The sequence below is a fragment of the Dipodomys ordii genome, unplaced genomic scaffold, assembly GCF_000151885.1.
Source record: "Dipodomys ordii isolate 6190 unplaced genomic scaffold, Dord_2.0 Scaffold96, whole genome shotgun sequence".
Lineage (NCBI taxonomy): Eukaryota > Metazoa > Chordata > Mammalia > Rodentia > Heteromyidae > Dipodomys > Dipodomys ordii.
This window is the reverse complement of record NW_012267312.1, coordinates 8,036,210-8,050,619: the sequence shown is the minus strand read 5'-3', so window position 1 is coordinate 8,050,619 and position 14,410 is coordinate 8,036,210. Positions and strand designations below refer to the sequence as shown.

Here is a 14,410-nt window from a genome sequence, read left to right as displayed (position 1 = left end):
TGGGCCTGGGCACTGTCCCTCAGCTCTTCAGCTCAAGTCTAGCACTCTACCACTTGAGCTACAGCGCCACTTCTGGCTTTTTTCTTTTTGCATATGTGGTGCTGAGGAATCGAACCCAGGGCCTCATGCATGCAAGGCAAGCGCTCTACCACTGAGCCACCTTCCCAGCCCCTCAGGATTGTGGCTTGATGCTAGTGAGGGAGGAAAGTCCATGAGACTCTTAACTCCAATACATCACCAAAAAGCCAGAAGTAGAGCTGTAGTTCAAGTGGTAGAGGCCAGCATTGACCAGAAAAACTAAGGGAAAGCACCCAGGCCCAGTGTTCAAACCCCAGTATAGGCATAAAACAGGGCTGGAAGCATGGATAAGCAGTAGAGTGCTTGCCTAGTAAAAATGAAACTCTAAGTTCAAATCTCAGTACTACAAAACAAAAAACAAGAACAATGACAAAAAAGCAGGATAATATCAAAATTACCCAATCTAATTGTTCAATCAAAGACTATACAAATAAACCACCAATTTGGTAGAAATATAAGGATCTTTTCCACTTAATATAAAAATAGAAACAAAACAGACCAGTAAGTATGGAATTGTAGTACCAGTTCTAATTATTCAACTCCAAGTGCCAGGTTTCTATCAACAATTCCAGGCTGGTTCTACCTTAACAAAAATTTTAAAGCTAAATTAACTACCTTTAATGTTGCTAAAATATATGCAGATATTAAACAAAGATTAAAGTCCTTATGTTTATTGCTCTTACGTAACTATAAAACCAGGACAAATTTATGAACAGAATAAAAACAAAATTGCTAATATTCATATGGATAGCATGTAGTTCTTATGCCACTACCATATGCCATGTAATAGACTTAGCTCTCTTAATCCAATTACTACACCATTTTGTACACATGGTGTGCTATGACATAATTTGCCCTTGGCACCAACACATCATTCATGTGTCAAGTCTGCCTCTGTTATTCTCATTATCCTACAATCAAATGGTACAACTGATTGCTATTAAAAACATATAGCTAACATAAATATTGAAAAGGGATGGAAGTTCTCAATTATGAGATAATCATCCAGGTAGTCCAAAATACATGTTTTAATTATATACAAGAGAATGGTAAATGATACAATAGAATTCTACACAGTGATGAATAAGAAATTAGTGACTCACATAAGTAAAAACAGCCAGGTCTAGAAGTATACAGTATTCATATGAAGTTCAGAAGCAAGTATAGAGGTTAGAATATTTGTTTTCTGGCCATAGAGCAAGACAGAGTCATGAAGGAACCTTCTAGAATAATAAAAATTTTAAAAAAATTCAACATAGTAAATATTGACTGATAATCTCCATGTAAATAAAGTTCTTTGTCCTTAATCTAAAAGTATAAAGGGGTCCCAAGGTCATGAAGTTTGAGAATGCTGGATTAAGCAAACTAAAAATCACTAAACAAGATAGGAACTGGTGGCTCACACCTGTAATCCTAGCTACTCAGGAGGCTGAGATCTCAGGATCACTGTGAAGTCAGTACAGGCAGGAAAGTCCATGAAACTGGTCTCCAATTAAATACCAAAAAGCTAGAAGTGGAACTGTGGTGCAAGTGGTAGAGCACTAGCTTTGGGACAGCTAAGGGAAAGCACTCAGGCCCTAGTACTGGTACCCCGCCACAAAAAAAAAAAACCCCATTGAGCTTTTGCTAGTTCTCTTATAGTAATAAAAATGAGCTACCACTATTTTCTCTGAATCATTTATACTACAAAAATCACTGCTACTATTTACTTGTGTAGTTTCATCTTCAATTAAAAAAATAACTCCCCATATTATTTTCCGTATCAGACTACACTTCATTTTAGGAGCAATGATGCTCTTAATGCTTAAACTAGATTTCAGGATGAAAAAAAATTAACCAAGCTCTAAGCTGCTATGTCAATAAAGAAATTATACTCCATACTACCAAGTCTATGGTCCCTAAATTTACATTATAAGTTGTTTATCAACCACAATCAAGTCAGGATTCTAACAAAAATAAAGCCCTCTTCTGATTCCACACATGCTCAGAAATGGGGAGGAAGAAACACTCATGTTGTTGGATTACCCCTCCATATACTTGTCAACCTAACAACTTCTAAACTCATCAAACAATTTTTACCTTTTGTTTTCTTTTCTTCTCTAGACTCCAGTTCTTTCACATATCTCTAGGGTAAAGATAAAAATGTAAGGACTAACGTGAAAATGGTAACTTAAGAATGCGGATGGGATTAAGATGGAAAGTGGGATACTGATGCAATTTACTCGTAATCTGACTTGCTCAACTGAAACCCATTTGTATAAGTAAAGACAGTAATAAAAATAATTATAAAAATTTAAGGACTTAAAGACAAAAGAGCAAACCTTAAATTATCTCATTTTACAGACTAAAAGTTTTTGGGGTTTTTTTGGTCCAGTCGTGGGGCCTGAACTCTGGGCCTGGGCGCTGTCCCTCGGCTCTTCAGCTCAAGGCTAGCACTCTACCACTTGAGCTGAGCACCACTTCCGGCTTCTTTTTCCTGCTTATGTGGTGCTGAGGAGTCGAAACCAGGGCCTTATACATGCAAGGCAAGCACTCTACCACTGAGCCAACTTCTGAGCCCCCAGACTAAAAGTTTTGAGGACCCAAGACACCAATTCCAATACCTTTCCACTGATTACCCCATTTGCACTTAAAATATGAACATTGTGTGTGTGTGTGGTTTTTTTTGTCAGTCGTGGGACTCTGGACCTGGGCGCTGTCCCTGAGCTCTTCAGCTCAAGGCTAGCGCTCTACCACTTGAACCACAGTGCCATTTCTGAACATTGTTTAAAATCAACAATAAAGCCTTCAAGTTGGGCACTTGTGGCTCACATTTGTAACCCTAGCTACTCAGAACTCTGAGATCTGAGGACTGTGGTTCAAAGCCAGCTCAAGTCCGTGAGACTCTTTATCTCCAATCAACCGTTAGAAAACCAGAAGTGGTACAGTAGCTCAAAGTCGTAGAGCTGAAGACTTGAGCAAAAGAATCAGCACCCAGGCCCTGAGTTCAAGCCCCATGATGGACAAAAACAAAAATAAAAACCAAAATAACCCTTTCAAAATAGGAAGAAAGGAAATGATTACAACTATTTTTTTATTGTTGTTGCTGGTCCTGGGGCTTGAACTCAGGGCCTGGGTGCTTGTCTCTGAGCTTCTTTTGCTCAAGACTAGCACTCTACCACTTGAGCCACAGTGCCACTTCCAGCCTTTCCTGAGTAGTTTATTGGAGATCAAGAGTCTCACGAACTTTTCTGTTTAGACTGGCTTCAAACCTCGATCCTCAGATCTAGGCCTTCTGAGTAGCTAGGATTATAGGCATGAGCCACCAGTGCCTGGCTATTACAACTATTATTAAGTAAAGGAAGGAAAGAAGGAAAGGAGGGAGAAAGGGAGGGAGGGAGGGACTTCCATCAGCTAATGAACAGTAAGTTTGAACTTTAAGGAAAGGAGATTTAGGGCTGCTAACATATGTATATGAAAATTGAGATTTCACATACATCACAGGCCACGATTATGGGTAAAAGGTACAGAACAGGAAACAGAGCTCATTGAAGTTCTCATACAGGACTCTCACTCGTTATACTAAACTATAAGACACAAAGTCATCACATTTCACAAGACTCTCACTCGTTATACTAAACTATAAGACACAATGTCATCACATTTCCCAACCCACAGCACAGTAACTAAGAAAGAAACAGAGACAGGTACCAGTGCCTCATGCCTATAATCCTAGTCAGGATCCTAACTACTGAGATCTGAGGGTTGCAGTTAGAAGCCAGCCCAGGCAGAAAGTCTGTGAGACTCTTATCTCCAATTAACTACCAGAATACCAAAGTGGTGCTGTGGCTCAAAGTGGCAGAGTGCTAGCCTTGACCAAAAAAAGCTCAGGGACAGCGTCTAGGCCCTGAGTTCAAGCTGCATGACCACTACCACCACCAACAACAAAAGAGACTGAAAAAATGACTAACAACAATGAAAACCAGAAAAAGACAGCTAAAAAGAATCTAAAGCCTTTTAGTATACATGTAAACCATCCTGTAAAACTCAAGAGCCATTGAAGATGAAAAGCAACAGATACCTAAAATGAAACAGGCTACAGAGCAATTAAATCACGTTCATGATATGACTGGAATAGGAATCCTCTAAAAAGGATATTGAGAAAACAAAACGACCCATGGGAAAACATGCAGGGCTTATGGAGAACTGAGAGTTAAGTGGAAAATAGGGGGGATGAAAAAAGGTGAGAAATCAAGTTGGAAAGTCAACTTTGTTTTGAGAGTTTTGAATATTAAAATCAACTTTGTGGGGCTTAGAGATAGAGTACTTGCCTAGCATGCATGAGGCTTTGGTTTGAGCTCTCAATACCACATAAACAAAAAAAAAAAAATAAAAGTAAAAAACTAAGCTCAACTTTGTGCTTTGAGTATTCATAAAAGCAGCATTAAAAAATAGGGAATCATAAAAATGTCTCTTAGCTGAGCATGGTAGCATGTACTAGTAATTTATAGGTACTTGGGAAGCTGAGGAAGGAGGATTCCTTAAAGCTAGAGGTTAAGGACCAGTCTGGATAAATATATGAAGATCTTGTCTAAAAAAGGGTGGGAGAGGCTCTCAGGACAAACAAATCTAACCAAATGGCACATGATTAAATCATGAGGCAGAGGGCCCATGAAAATATATTAACTTAAACTTACCACATACACACACGAGAAACTTTGAATTAACCCAATAATTATCAGAAAGTCAGAGAAAAATATTCACTTTAAAATGCCCATTACAATATAAAGGCAAAAAGTAATTTGAAAAAAGGCTCCAGAAAACACTAATGATAAACTAATTTATTTGTCAAGTTTTAAAATAAAATGGAGAAAGTATATATATAATTCCCCACCTACCACCTAATAAAGATGAAAACAAATAATAGGATGTAAATAGACTTACCAGCTAAGGTGGAGCAGGTGTTTTGTTTTCTTTCCCCTTATAAACCTCAACTTTTTCCTTTTTTTCTTGGTACTAGGGTTTGAACTCAAGGTGCTCTACCACTTGAGCCACACCTCCAAGCCTCTTTATTCTGGTTTTGAGATAAGAGTCCTGATTTCTGTCCAAGTGAGCCAGGACCTCAATGCTATTGAAGATTCCTACCATAGTAGGGATGCCCAGCTTTCTGTTGAGATGGAGTCTTATGAACTATTTTTTGGTACTAGGGTTTGAACTCAAGGTGCTCTACCACTTGAGCCACACTTCCAGGCCTTGAACTCTGGGTCTGGGGGTTGTCCCTGAGCCTTCAGCTCAAGGGGAGCGCTCTACCACTTGAGCCACAGTGCCACTTCCGGTTTTCTGGTGGTTTATTGGAGACTTTTCTGCCCAGGCTGGCTTTGATCCTCGATACTCATATCTCAGCCTCCTGAGTAGCTAGGATTACAGGTATAAGCCACTGACGCCCAGCTTCCCATGTAGCTCAAATGGCAGGCTCAAGTCCTGGGGCCTGAACTCAAAACTTGTGTGCCCTGCCTAGCTTTAGAACTGTGATCCTCAGATCTCAGCTTCCTGGGTAGTTAGAATTACAGGCCTGAACCACTAGCACCCAGCCCCAATCTTTTTTTCTTCTCTTTGTGCGTGTGCCAGTCCTAAGGCTTGAACTCAGGGCATGGGCACTGTCCCTGAGCACTTTTTGCTCAAGGCTAGTGCTCTACCACTTGAGCCACAGCTCTACTTCTGGCTTTCTGGTGGTTAATTGAAGATAACAGTCACACAGAGACCTCCCTGCCTGTGCTGGCTTTAAATTGTGATCCTTAGATCGCAGCCTCCTAAGCAGCTAGGGTTACAGGCATGAGCCACCAGTGTTGGGCGCCAATCTTTTAAAAAACAGAATATACTAGTTTCGTGGCCAGATAAAATTTTTCAAAAGCTTTCCATTAAACATTAAAGTATAGCTTAGCTATTTGAACACAAGCTTAAATATTTAAATACAAATAAATTTGAAAATTTATACACAACATCCTTCAAGACAATAAATTAATGAAATATTATTGAATTTAATAATGCCCTTCTCCAATTTTGCTTATTTTGCTGGCTTGCTTTCAAAATGGAATTCTTAGTTGGGTGCTGATGGCTCACACCTGGTTCAAAACCGGCCCAGACAGAAAAGTTCATAAAACTCTTAACTCCAATAAGCTATTCAGAAAAAGCTAGAAGTGGTGCTGTGGTTCAAGTGGTACAGTGCTAACATTGAGCACAGAGAGACTTAGGGACGGCACCAAGTTCAAGCCTTAGGACTGGCAAAAAAAAAATCTTTAATTCTTTCACAGGTTCTAACCTCTGAAGTATTTGTATAAACATTTTTTTTTTGTTAGGCGTGGGGCCTGAACTCTGGGCCTGGGCGCTGTCCCTGAGTTCTTCAGCTTAAAGCTTGAGCCATACTGCCACTTCTGGCTTTTTCTGCTTATGTGGTGCTGAGGAATCAAACCTAGGGCCTCATGCATGCAAAGGCAAGCGCTCTACCACTGAGCCACCTTCCCAGCCCTGGAAACCGATTTTTATTTTTTTGGGGGTCCAGTCGTGGAGCTTGAACTCTGGGCCTGGGCACTGTCCCTCAGCTCTTCAGCTCAAGTCTAGCGCTCTACCACTTGAGCCATAGCACCACTCCAGTTTTTTTTCTGCTAATGTGGTGCTGAGGAATCAAACCCAGGGCCTCATGCATGCAAGGTAAGCGCTCTACCACTGAGCCACCTTCCCAGCCCATGGAAACCGATTTTTAAATTCACTTTAACTAGTACAATTCTATTTTTCTTACTTTGTATTCCTGTTACTAGGTTCAATACCTAATACATAGTACAATACCCAGATTGTACTATAATGTAGACACTTAATGTAACTGTTAGACTTAAAAGTACAAAAGATTCAAGACGGGGGGGGGGGCGGGGGGGGGGTTGGGAGGGGGAACCGGGGAGGCTACAATGCTTGATAAGAAATGTACTCATTATCTTGCCCATTTAATTGTAACCCCTCTGTACAGTATTTTCACAATAAAAAAAGATTCAAGACAGTTACATAGTAATAAAACCAAGAAAAGTATGACATTTTTTAAAAGGTAGAATTAATCTTTAAATTAGTAATTCTCTAGGGGTACTCTATCTGGAAACGTATTAGAAATACATACATACTGCACACTTACTGAATCAAAATCTGGAGGTAGATACAGCAATCTACTTTAACAACCCTTCTAGGTTTGAGAATCACTGCTCTAAACCTAAAGTTAACAAACTATAGCTATAGAACAAATCCAGTCTCCTGTTTTTGTTCAGTTCACCAGATACCTAAGACAGTATTTCACAAAGGATTATTCACAATTTGGTGATAGGGAATATTAAGTTAAAACCCCATTTAAGCAAAATACTGGCTTATTACTCCCCCCAAAACAAATTGTTTCTCACTAGACCTGAATTACACTTAATTGTACTCCATTATCACTAGTATTTTTAATCATCATACAAATTTATCCAAAGTCCTTCTTAGCCCACAAAGTCCAAAATATTTATTATGTGGTCTGTGCTCTGAATTCTAGGTGCTATCAAAAAGAACAATCAAATCTTTCTTCACTATCTTGATCCGAGACAAAATATTCTACTAGGTAGACCATGGGTCTAATGCCATTTGGCAACTTTCACTCTCTTTAGTATCAACTAGTAACAAGTAGACTGGGAGCAGTTGTTCACACCTGTGAACACAGCTACCAGGAAGGCAGAGATCCGGAGGATCAAGGTTTGAAGCCAGCCAGGCCAAAAATGACACCCTATCTGAAGAGTGTGGTTACAGTGGTTGAGCAGCTACCTATAGTGTATAAGGACAGTCCAGTCAAACTCCAGTATCATTACATCAAAAAAAATTGAGTAACTCTCAATAGCCACAAGTCAAATAGTTAGGAAATAGGCCTAAAGGACAGGAATGGGTCTTTCCCTACTCCCTTTTTCTTCTATTTTTTCCTTCCCAATTCATACTATACTACCCAAAAACGTAATTCCTAACACATGTCTAATGTGTTCAAATCTCATGTGATTGTCAGTTACAAAAAGGATACACTGTAAAGTATCAAAATGATGATGCATCATCAAATCTGTACAAGCAGTTTGAAGTTAAATTACAGCTCCAGCTTTTGCCATTCAGGCAATCAATTAAGTTGTAGTAAACAGTATTATTTTAGGTGCTCTGTAATACCCAAAGGTAAAAAACAGAATCCTTAACCATTACCAGAGAAGAGAATTTAGTATTAGTAACCACAATGTGATTTCTTAGGTATGAAAATAGGTTCACAAAGAAGGTAGTGTATGCATGCTACCTTAATCATGTTTCCTCATCTTTTGAGCCATTTTCCTCAGCTGAAAAATGAGAAGTTTGACTAGAACTAAGATCCATTCCAGGATTTATCATAAAAGGATTATCAGGTCAACTGACAAAACAGTGAAGAGAATTAGCAAAAATGCAAAAAAAAATCATTCTAAGTATACAAAAAAACCTTATCAATTCAGCAGTTATCACATATCTATGTGCTGGGTCTTTTTATATGTTAAGATCAAAGACTTAGGATGATCAGTTTGAGTAGATGGAAGCCACCAACTTAGAAGATTTTACAGAACAAAAAAAGGTTTTTGAGACCAGATCTCACTATGTTATCCAGGTTCTGTTGTTCTCCTAGGCTTCAGTAATACTAGTATCTCAGTCACCCAATCCAGCATGTATCACTGCACAGGGTTTTGGAGGACAAAAGTAATCAAAGCATCTGAACAAAATGAGTAAAACAAAAACAGAAAATAGGGTAGCAATAACAGAGCATCAACACAAAAAAGAATGACAGGATAAAAAGATGTACCAGAGTATGTCATTTCTGGCCAAAAATTAAAAGTACAGTATATAAATTCAGCTATTCCTAAAGCCAATATGCCAAGAATTCTAAAAGAATCCATTCTTAGTATACTTGACATTTGAATTCACTGGAGACAAGTTCAGAATAAAATTCTACTTCAAACATTAGTTTTAGAGTTGGAACCCTAATTATGAGAAAGTGCTCAGGAGTAAAAAACATGAGATATATGCATGCAAAGTGAGTGTAATCTGTGTCTTTCATACCTAATTAAACTAGTGCCTGAACTTTCCATTATGTTTGAATCTGATTTTTGACAACATGAATGACAGAAATAAACTCAAGCAAGAGTGGTAGTGGTAGAACAAAAAATACAAAAGTTATCAGATCTCCCCACCCTCTCCAATGAATTACAAAAAAACCCTCTAGCTACACCTCAGACTCACCTGTTTGAATGCCCAGTTCCTTTGCCAAACTTACTCTACTATAATCTAGAGTAAAATCTAGGTGAATATATTTTGAAAACAAACTCTATAATGTTTCTGATGTACAACTGATGCAGAAACTGTTAGGAAGTAACTGAGAATAAAATTAGAAACCCAGCTGGGCACAGGTGGCACATACCTGTAGTCCTAGTGTTTAGGAAAGAGGCTGACTGATATGGGAGAATCACGAGCCCAACAGTTCAAGGCCATACTAAGCTAACACCTAGTCTCAAAACTAAGAGGAAACTGGGCACTAGTGATTCATATCTACTAGCTACTCAAAGCCAGTACCAGCAGGAAAGGTGTGAGACTCTCACCTCCAATTAGCTACCAAAAAAATCTGTCGTATTTTGATAAAGACGGCATTGTCTGCTTAAAAAAAAAAAAAGGAAATAGAGCCATGGCTCAAAGAGGTAGAGCACTAAATCGTAGTCTTGAGCAAAAAGGTTCAGGGACAGTGCCCAGGCCCTGAGTTCAAGCTCTAGAATGGTGCAATAAACAAAATAAATGGAACCTTATCCTTTCTCCCTCCCCCCTCACTCACACATATACACACACATAGTAGGTGGTTAAGGGCTATGGATCTTAATATGTTTCAAGAATAAATTTTAGGTAAGTTAAAGTGGTTATCACTTTGTATTCAACAAAAAAAATCTGAACCCCAATAAAGTGTTAGAAAATATAAGAAAATCTTCTTTTATATTAAAAATGCTCCTAGAATCATGTGGGGAAATGTTTGTTTGGGGACACAGCTCAGTGACAGAGCCCTCTGGCATACACATGCCCTAGATCCAGCACAGAAAAAGAAGAGTTCGTAAGATTTCACTAGTAGACTTCCTCTCTCCCCCCTACACAATTTTGCAGAATGGATCAAAGGGATTAAGAGACACAAACAACAAATAAGTGATACTACTCATTGTCAACCAATGTTAGAAAAAATGTATGTTACAAAATGCAAATGTTAACATCCTATAAGCCCAGCTAAGGAGGCCGTAGGTAGAAGGATCATTATAGGAAACTGGCCTGTGTAAAAAGCCCCAGGGAAAGGGCCACAGACCTAATCTGAAAAATAACTAAAGCAAAAAGAAAGGTTGGAGGTATGTGTGAACTGGTAGAGCCAAGGCCTTTAGTTCAAACCCTAATTCCTGATACTGTCTGTTTCTCTCTCATGCTTGGCAAAGTACTATTTGCTACAGAATTTTAATATCTCCATTGACCAATCAAGGTATTTCTCAAATTGTAGTTGTTGTTTTTTTTTTTTACTAGTAATCAGTACTCCCACAAAAGTTGAAATACCACTCAGACATCAGCCTTTTTAGGTACAATGGAAACAATACTACCTACATAACACAATAAATGGAAATGTTTACCAGTGCTGACATATAATTAATATTTAGTCAATGATAATTGTGATAATGGAAAGCAGTTGGAAAAATTCATTTTCTTACTCATCCACTTGAAAGTTCTATAATAACATGTTAAAAAAAATAGCTCAGTGGTTTCAACTCTTGACTGCATGCCTGAATCATACAGAATGCATTTAAAATATTACTTGTGTCAGACCAAATTGATTAGCCTATGTGGTTGGGATCCAGAGATAAGGATTAAACAAACAAACATTTCTCCAAATGATTCTAATTCATAGAGTTGAAGACCAACACAATAATTCTTTCCCCAAATACTGTTAAGACTCTATATTACTATAATACAGAGCTTTCGAAGATACAGCTCCTAAAATACTCAAAAGGAAATTAGAATCTTGTTTCTCAGTTTTTGGAACGAAAAACATTTCAAAATTCAGAAAACTTATCAGCAGTAAAGTACATAAAATGCAGGCTATCATGAAAGTATATTTTCAGAACAAAAATTTAAAAAATCAAGCATATCAATAAACCACATCTATCCAGTTGACTGCCCCAAACACAAAGGACTAAACCTTTAACACACACTCCTTTATATTTCAAATAACTTTCTTTAATGCTTTAAATATTCATTTTCAAAGTTTAAAATCCCCAAAGCATAAAACTATTAGAAAATATCTCTTGAAATAAAAAAATGCTGAAAGACCACCTGCATGTGTCCAACCAATGAAGAAACAGGTAACTGGCAAACTCTTGACAGACACCCATTTTTAAAACTACAAAACTACAAAATCATGTCAAAGAAGAACAATCTCCAAGGAGACACTAAATATATCTTCTCCAGATATCAGAAAATGTCTTTCAAGATCCTGAGACAAAAGGTAAAAGTAAATCCTACTTGAGCATTCCACTGATATTAACAAAACCGTGAAATACCAACAAGAGATTCCAGTAAGTGGGAAAAGGTAAGATCTGCCCTTCAAAGTTACTTTCTGAAAGAATTCAAGATTCCCACATATACTGTTCTGCTTAATCTCTCCACAAATTCTCTTAATTACCAAGGTCAGAAAACAAAGGCAGAAAACAGCATCAGATAACTAGAAATACAAAAAGTTAAATATTCCTGTAAAAAATGAATAAATTTGCATTATCAAAAGTTGTATTTTTTAATAGAAGAAATCGAAATATACTGGAAAAAACCCATCAAAAACATTTTGAGCTCACCCTTGGAACACCAATTCCAAATACTTCATGAAGGCTTTCGTTCTACCCAAATACTGGAACAATAAAGTTCAAAGGGTTAAAGTTATAAGTATGACAAAGCACACAAATTTAAAATTTGAGAAAACAAATGGTAACATCTTTGTATAATTAATACTTAAATCTTCCAAGATAGAAGTTATTTGCTTTAACCCAAAATGGCAGCCTAGTGAATCAGAAGACAAGTGAGATCTAAAGGAGAGCCTGTAGTCTCTATTTTTAAGTTCAAGTATACGGATGAGTTAAGAAAGCCAAGCTAGTCATAGTTAACCAGTCCTTAAGGATAGACAACAAGCCTCAAGAGGGGATTAAGTACCTGCGTAAAGTTTCCTAATCCAATGCACCCCAAATTATTCTTTCTCAAAAGTGAAATTATACAAATGATATTTTAGGACACTTGTAGGTTTCCAGGTAAAAAGAAAGCTACAAATACCTCCCGCTTCCAAAAACAAAGCGTGAATATTTAACCTAAATCGACAACTTGGTCACAGTTAAATTCAAAGGCAATCTGAAGCAATTATATACACCTGTAAAGTGCACCGTGAAAATTTAATTAATGCTATAACCATCGAACTTCCAAAAACTAAAATGTTTAATTAAGTAGGATTTCCTAAAACAAGCAAAAACAACCAAACCAAACAAAAAACCCACCTTCAAATTCCTGTATAAATTCTCGTCCTTGCAGAAATTCATACAAATACCAAAAAACAAAAACAAAACAATGAAACAAAACCTCGTTATACACCTGCTCCTTAACTCTCGAAATATTTCCCAATGAATGAAAAAAATAAAACCGCGAATCAGACGTAAAGCCTCAAATGCCTAGAATCCGAAGGTTTTTCTCACTCACGAATTTGCCTTGTCCATGCTAATGGTTTTTGCAGACAGTTGAAATATTTTTTCGCGGCTCGGTGGCCTCGGGCAGATTGGGGGGGGGGGAGCCGAGGGCGGTGGAGACAGCCGATAAGCGGCCCTGAGTCCGCGACGAAACTGCGGGTTACCGTGGGAGGCTGGGGGGGGGGAGAGGGAGGCGGACAAGTCGTCAGGCCTAATGGCCAGGCGTAGCCGAGGCCTAGCTCTACTGCTTCAAATCACTCCACCTCAGTAATGGCGTTTGGTGTCAAGTGGAAGGATTTTGGGGGGGGGGGGGGCGGGGGGGCGTTGAGTGCCGCCGGGCCACAAGACTCCAGGGTGCGGGCCTCAGAGCTGGCTAGGCCTGCGGTGCGGATGGGGGGCGCTGCTCGCTGCTTCGGGAGACTCCATCCTCCCTTCTCAGCCCCAGACAGGACGGGGAGGGGGAGGGGAGGGGAGAGGAGGGGGAGGGGGAGGGGGGAGGGACAGAGCCGTCAGCCATTTTCCCTTACAGTCCAAAACACACAGACACGCTCCCGGGACACCGGCTTGCCATGGAATCGGGGGAGGGGAGGCCCGCGCGCAAACGCCTTGCCAGGGCTGCGGGAGGGGAGCGGGGACCCCCCTCTCCGCCCGCATCCACCGAGAAAGGAACCATAGACACACGCACCCGCGCGCGCGCACACACACACACACACACGCACACCCCCTCGTCCTCCTTCTCTCACCCACATCCAGCTGGTGGCCCCGGAAAGGCGCGTCGCCCCGGCGGGGCTTGGCTACTCACCGCACAACACGGGCGTCTTCTCAGAACCAGGACACGCGGAGGCGGGAGGCAGCAAAAGTCGGTCTCAAGAACAAGGCCTTAACCGGGGCGCATCCCAAACCTGGGGGAGACGGGCGACAAAAGTGTGTCGAGAGGCTGCCGGAGGGGGAGGGGGGGTGTCGGCTCCGGGCTTGAAAAATGAAAAGAAAAAAAAAAAAAGGCTGCACAGGGACAGCAGAAATCCGCTCCTCACCCTGCCCACCCTGAAGCGGCCCTGGCCGCAGCCGCCACCTCCTCCCCGCGGCCGGCGGCGGCCCTCTTCCCCCTTCTCTCCTCAGGCTGGGGCTCTCGCGGAGCCCAGTCAGGCTCCGGGCGGTGCGTTTCTCCTGCGTCACCTCCTCCTGCTCCTCCTCCTCCTCCTCCTACAGCGGCAGTTTCACCTTCCCCTAGTCGCCGCCTGTCCCCGCTCCCGGCCTGGTCGTTTTTGCCGCGGCTCACACCCGACACTGACTAGATTGACCGAGCGATAGAGCAGCCGCCTCCTCCCGTGAGAGAAAGAGAGAGAGAGAGAGAGAGGCGGCGGCAGCGGGCTCCCGCGAGGCCCGTGAGCTGCGCTAGACGGGAGGGGCTCGACACGGGGAGAAGGCCCAGGACTGGGCCAGCTGAGGAGAAGGGTGCAGCTCCGGGGGGCGGCGGAGACTACCTTCCGCAGCCCCGGAGACCAGTCCTCGTCAATATGGCGGATCCAGCAAGGCCAAAAAAAAAAAAA

General features: G+C 40.6%; 1 protein-coding gene across 1 annotated transcript in view; it reads right to left on the bottom strand.

Annotated features, from left to right (window-relative positions):
• Positions 1–14,404, bottom strand: part of Usp9x (ubiquitin specific peptidase 9, X-linked) — a 117,565-nt gene extending 103,161 nt beyond the window's left edge. The window contains exons 1-2 of the mRNA XM_013026742.1: positions 14,345–14,404; positions 13,663–13,762 (exon numbers count right to left, since the gene is read on the bottom strand). The gene's annotated coding sequence lies outside the window, so the exon portion shown is untranslated. The remainder of the gene's footprint in view (positions 1–13,662; positions 13,763–14,344) is intronic.
• Positions 14,405–14,410: the final 6 nt, after the last annotated feature.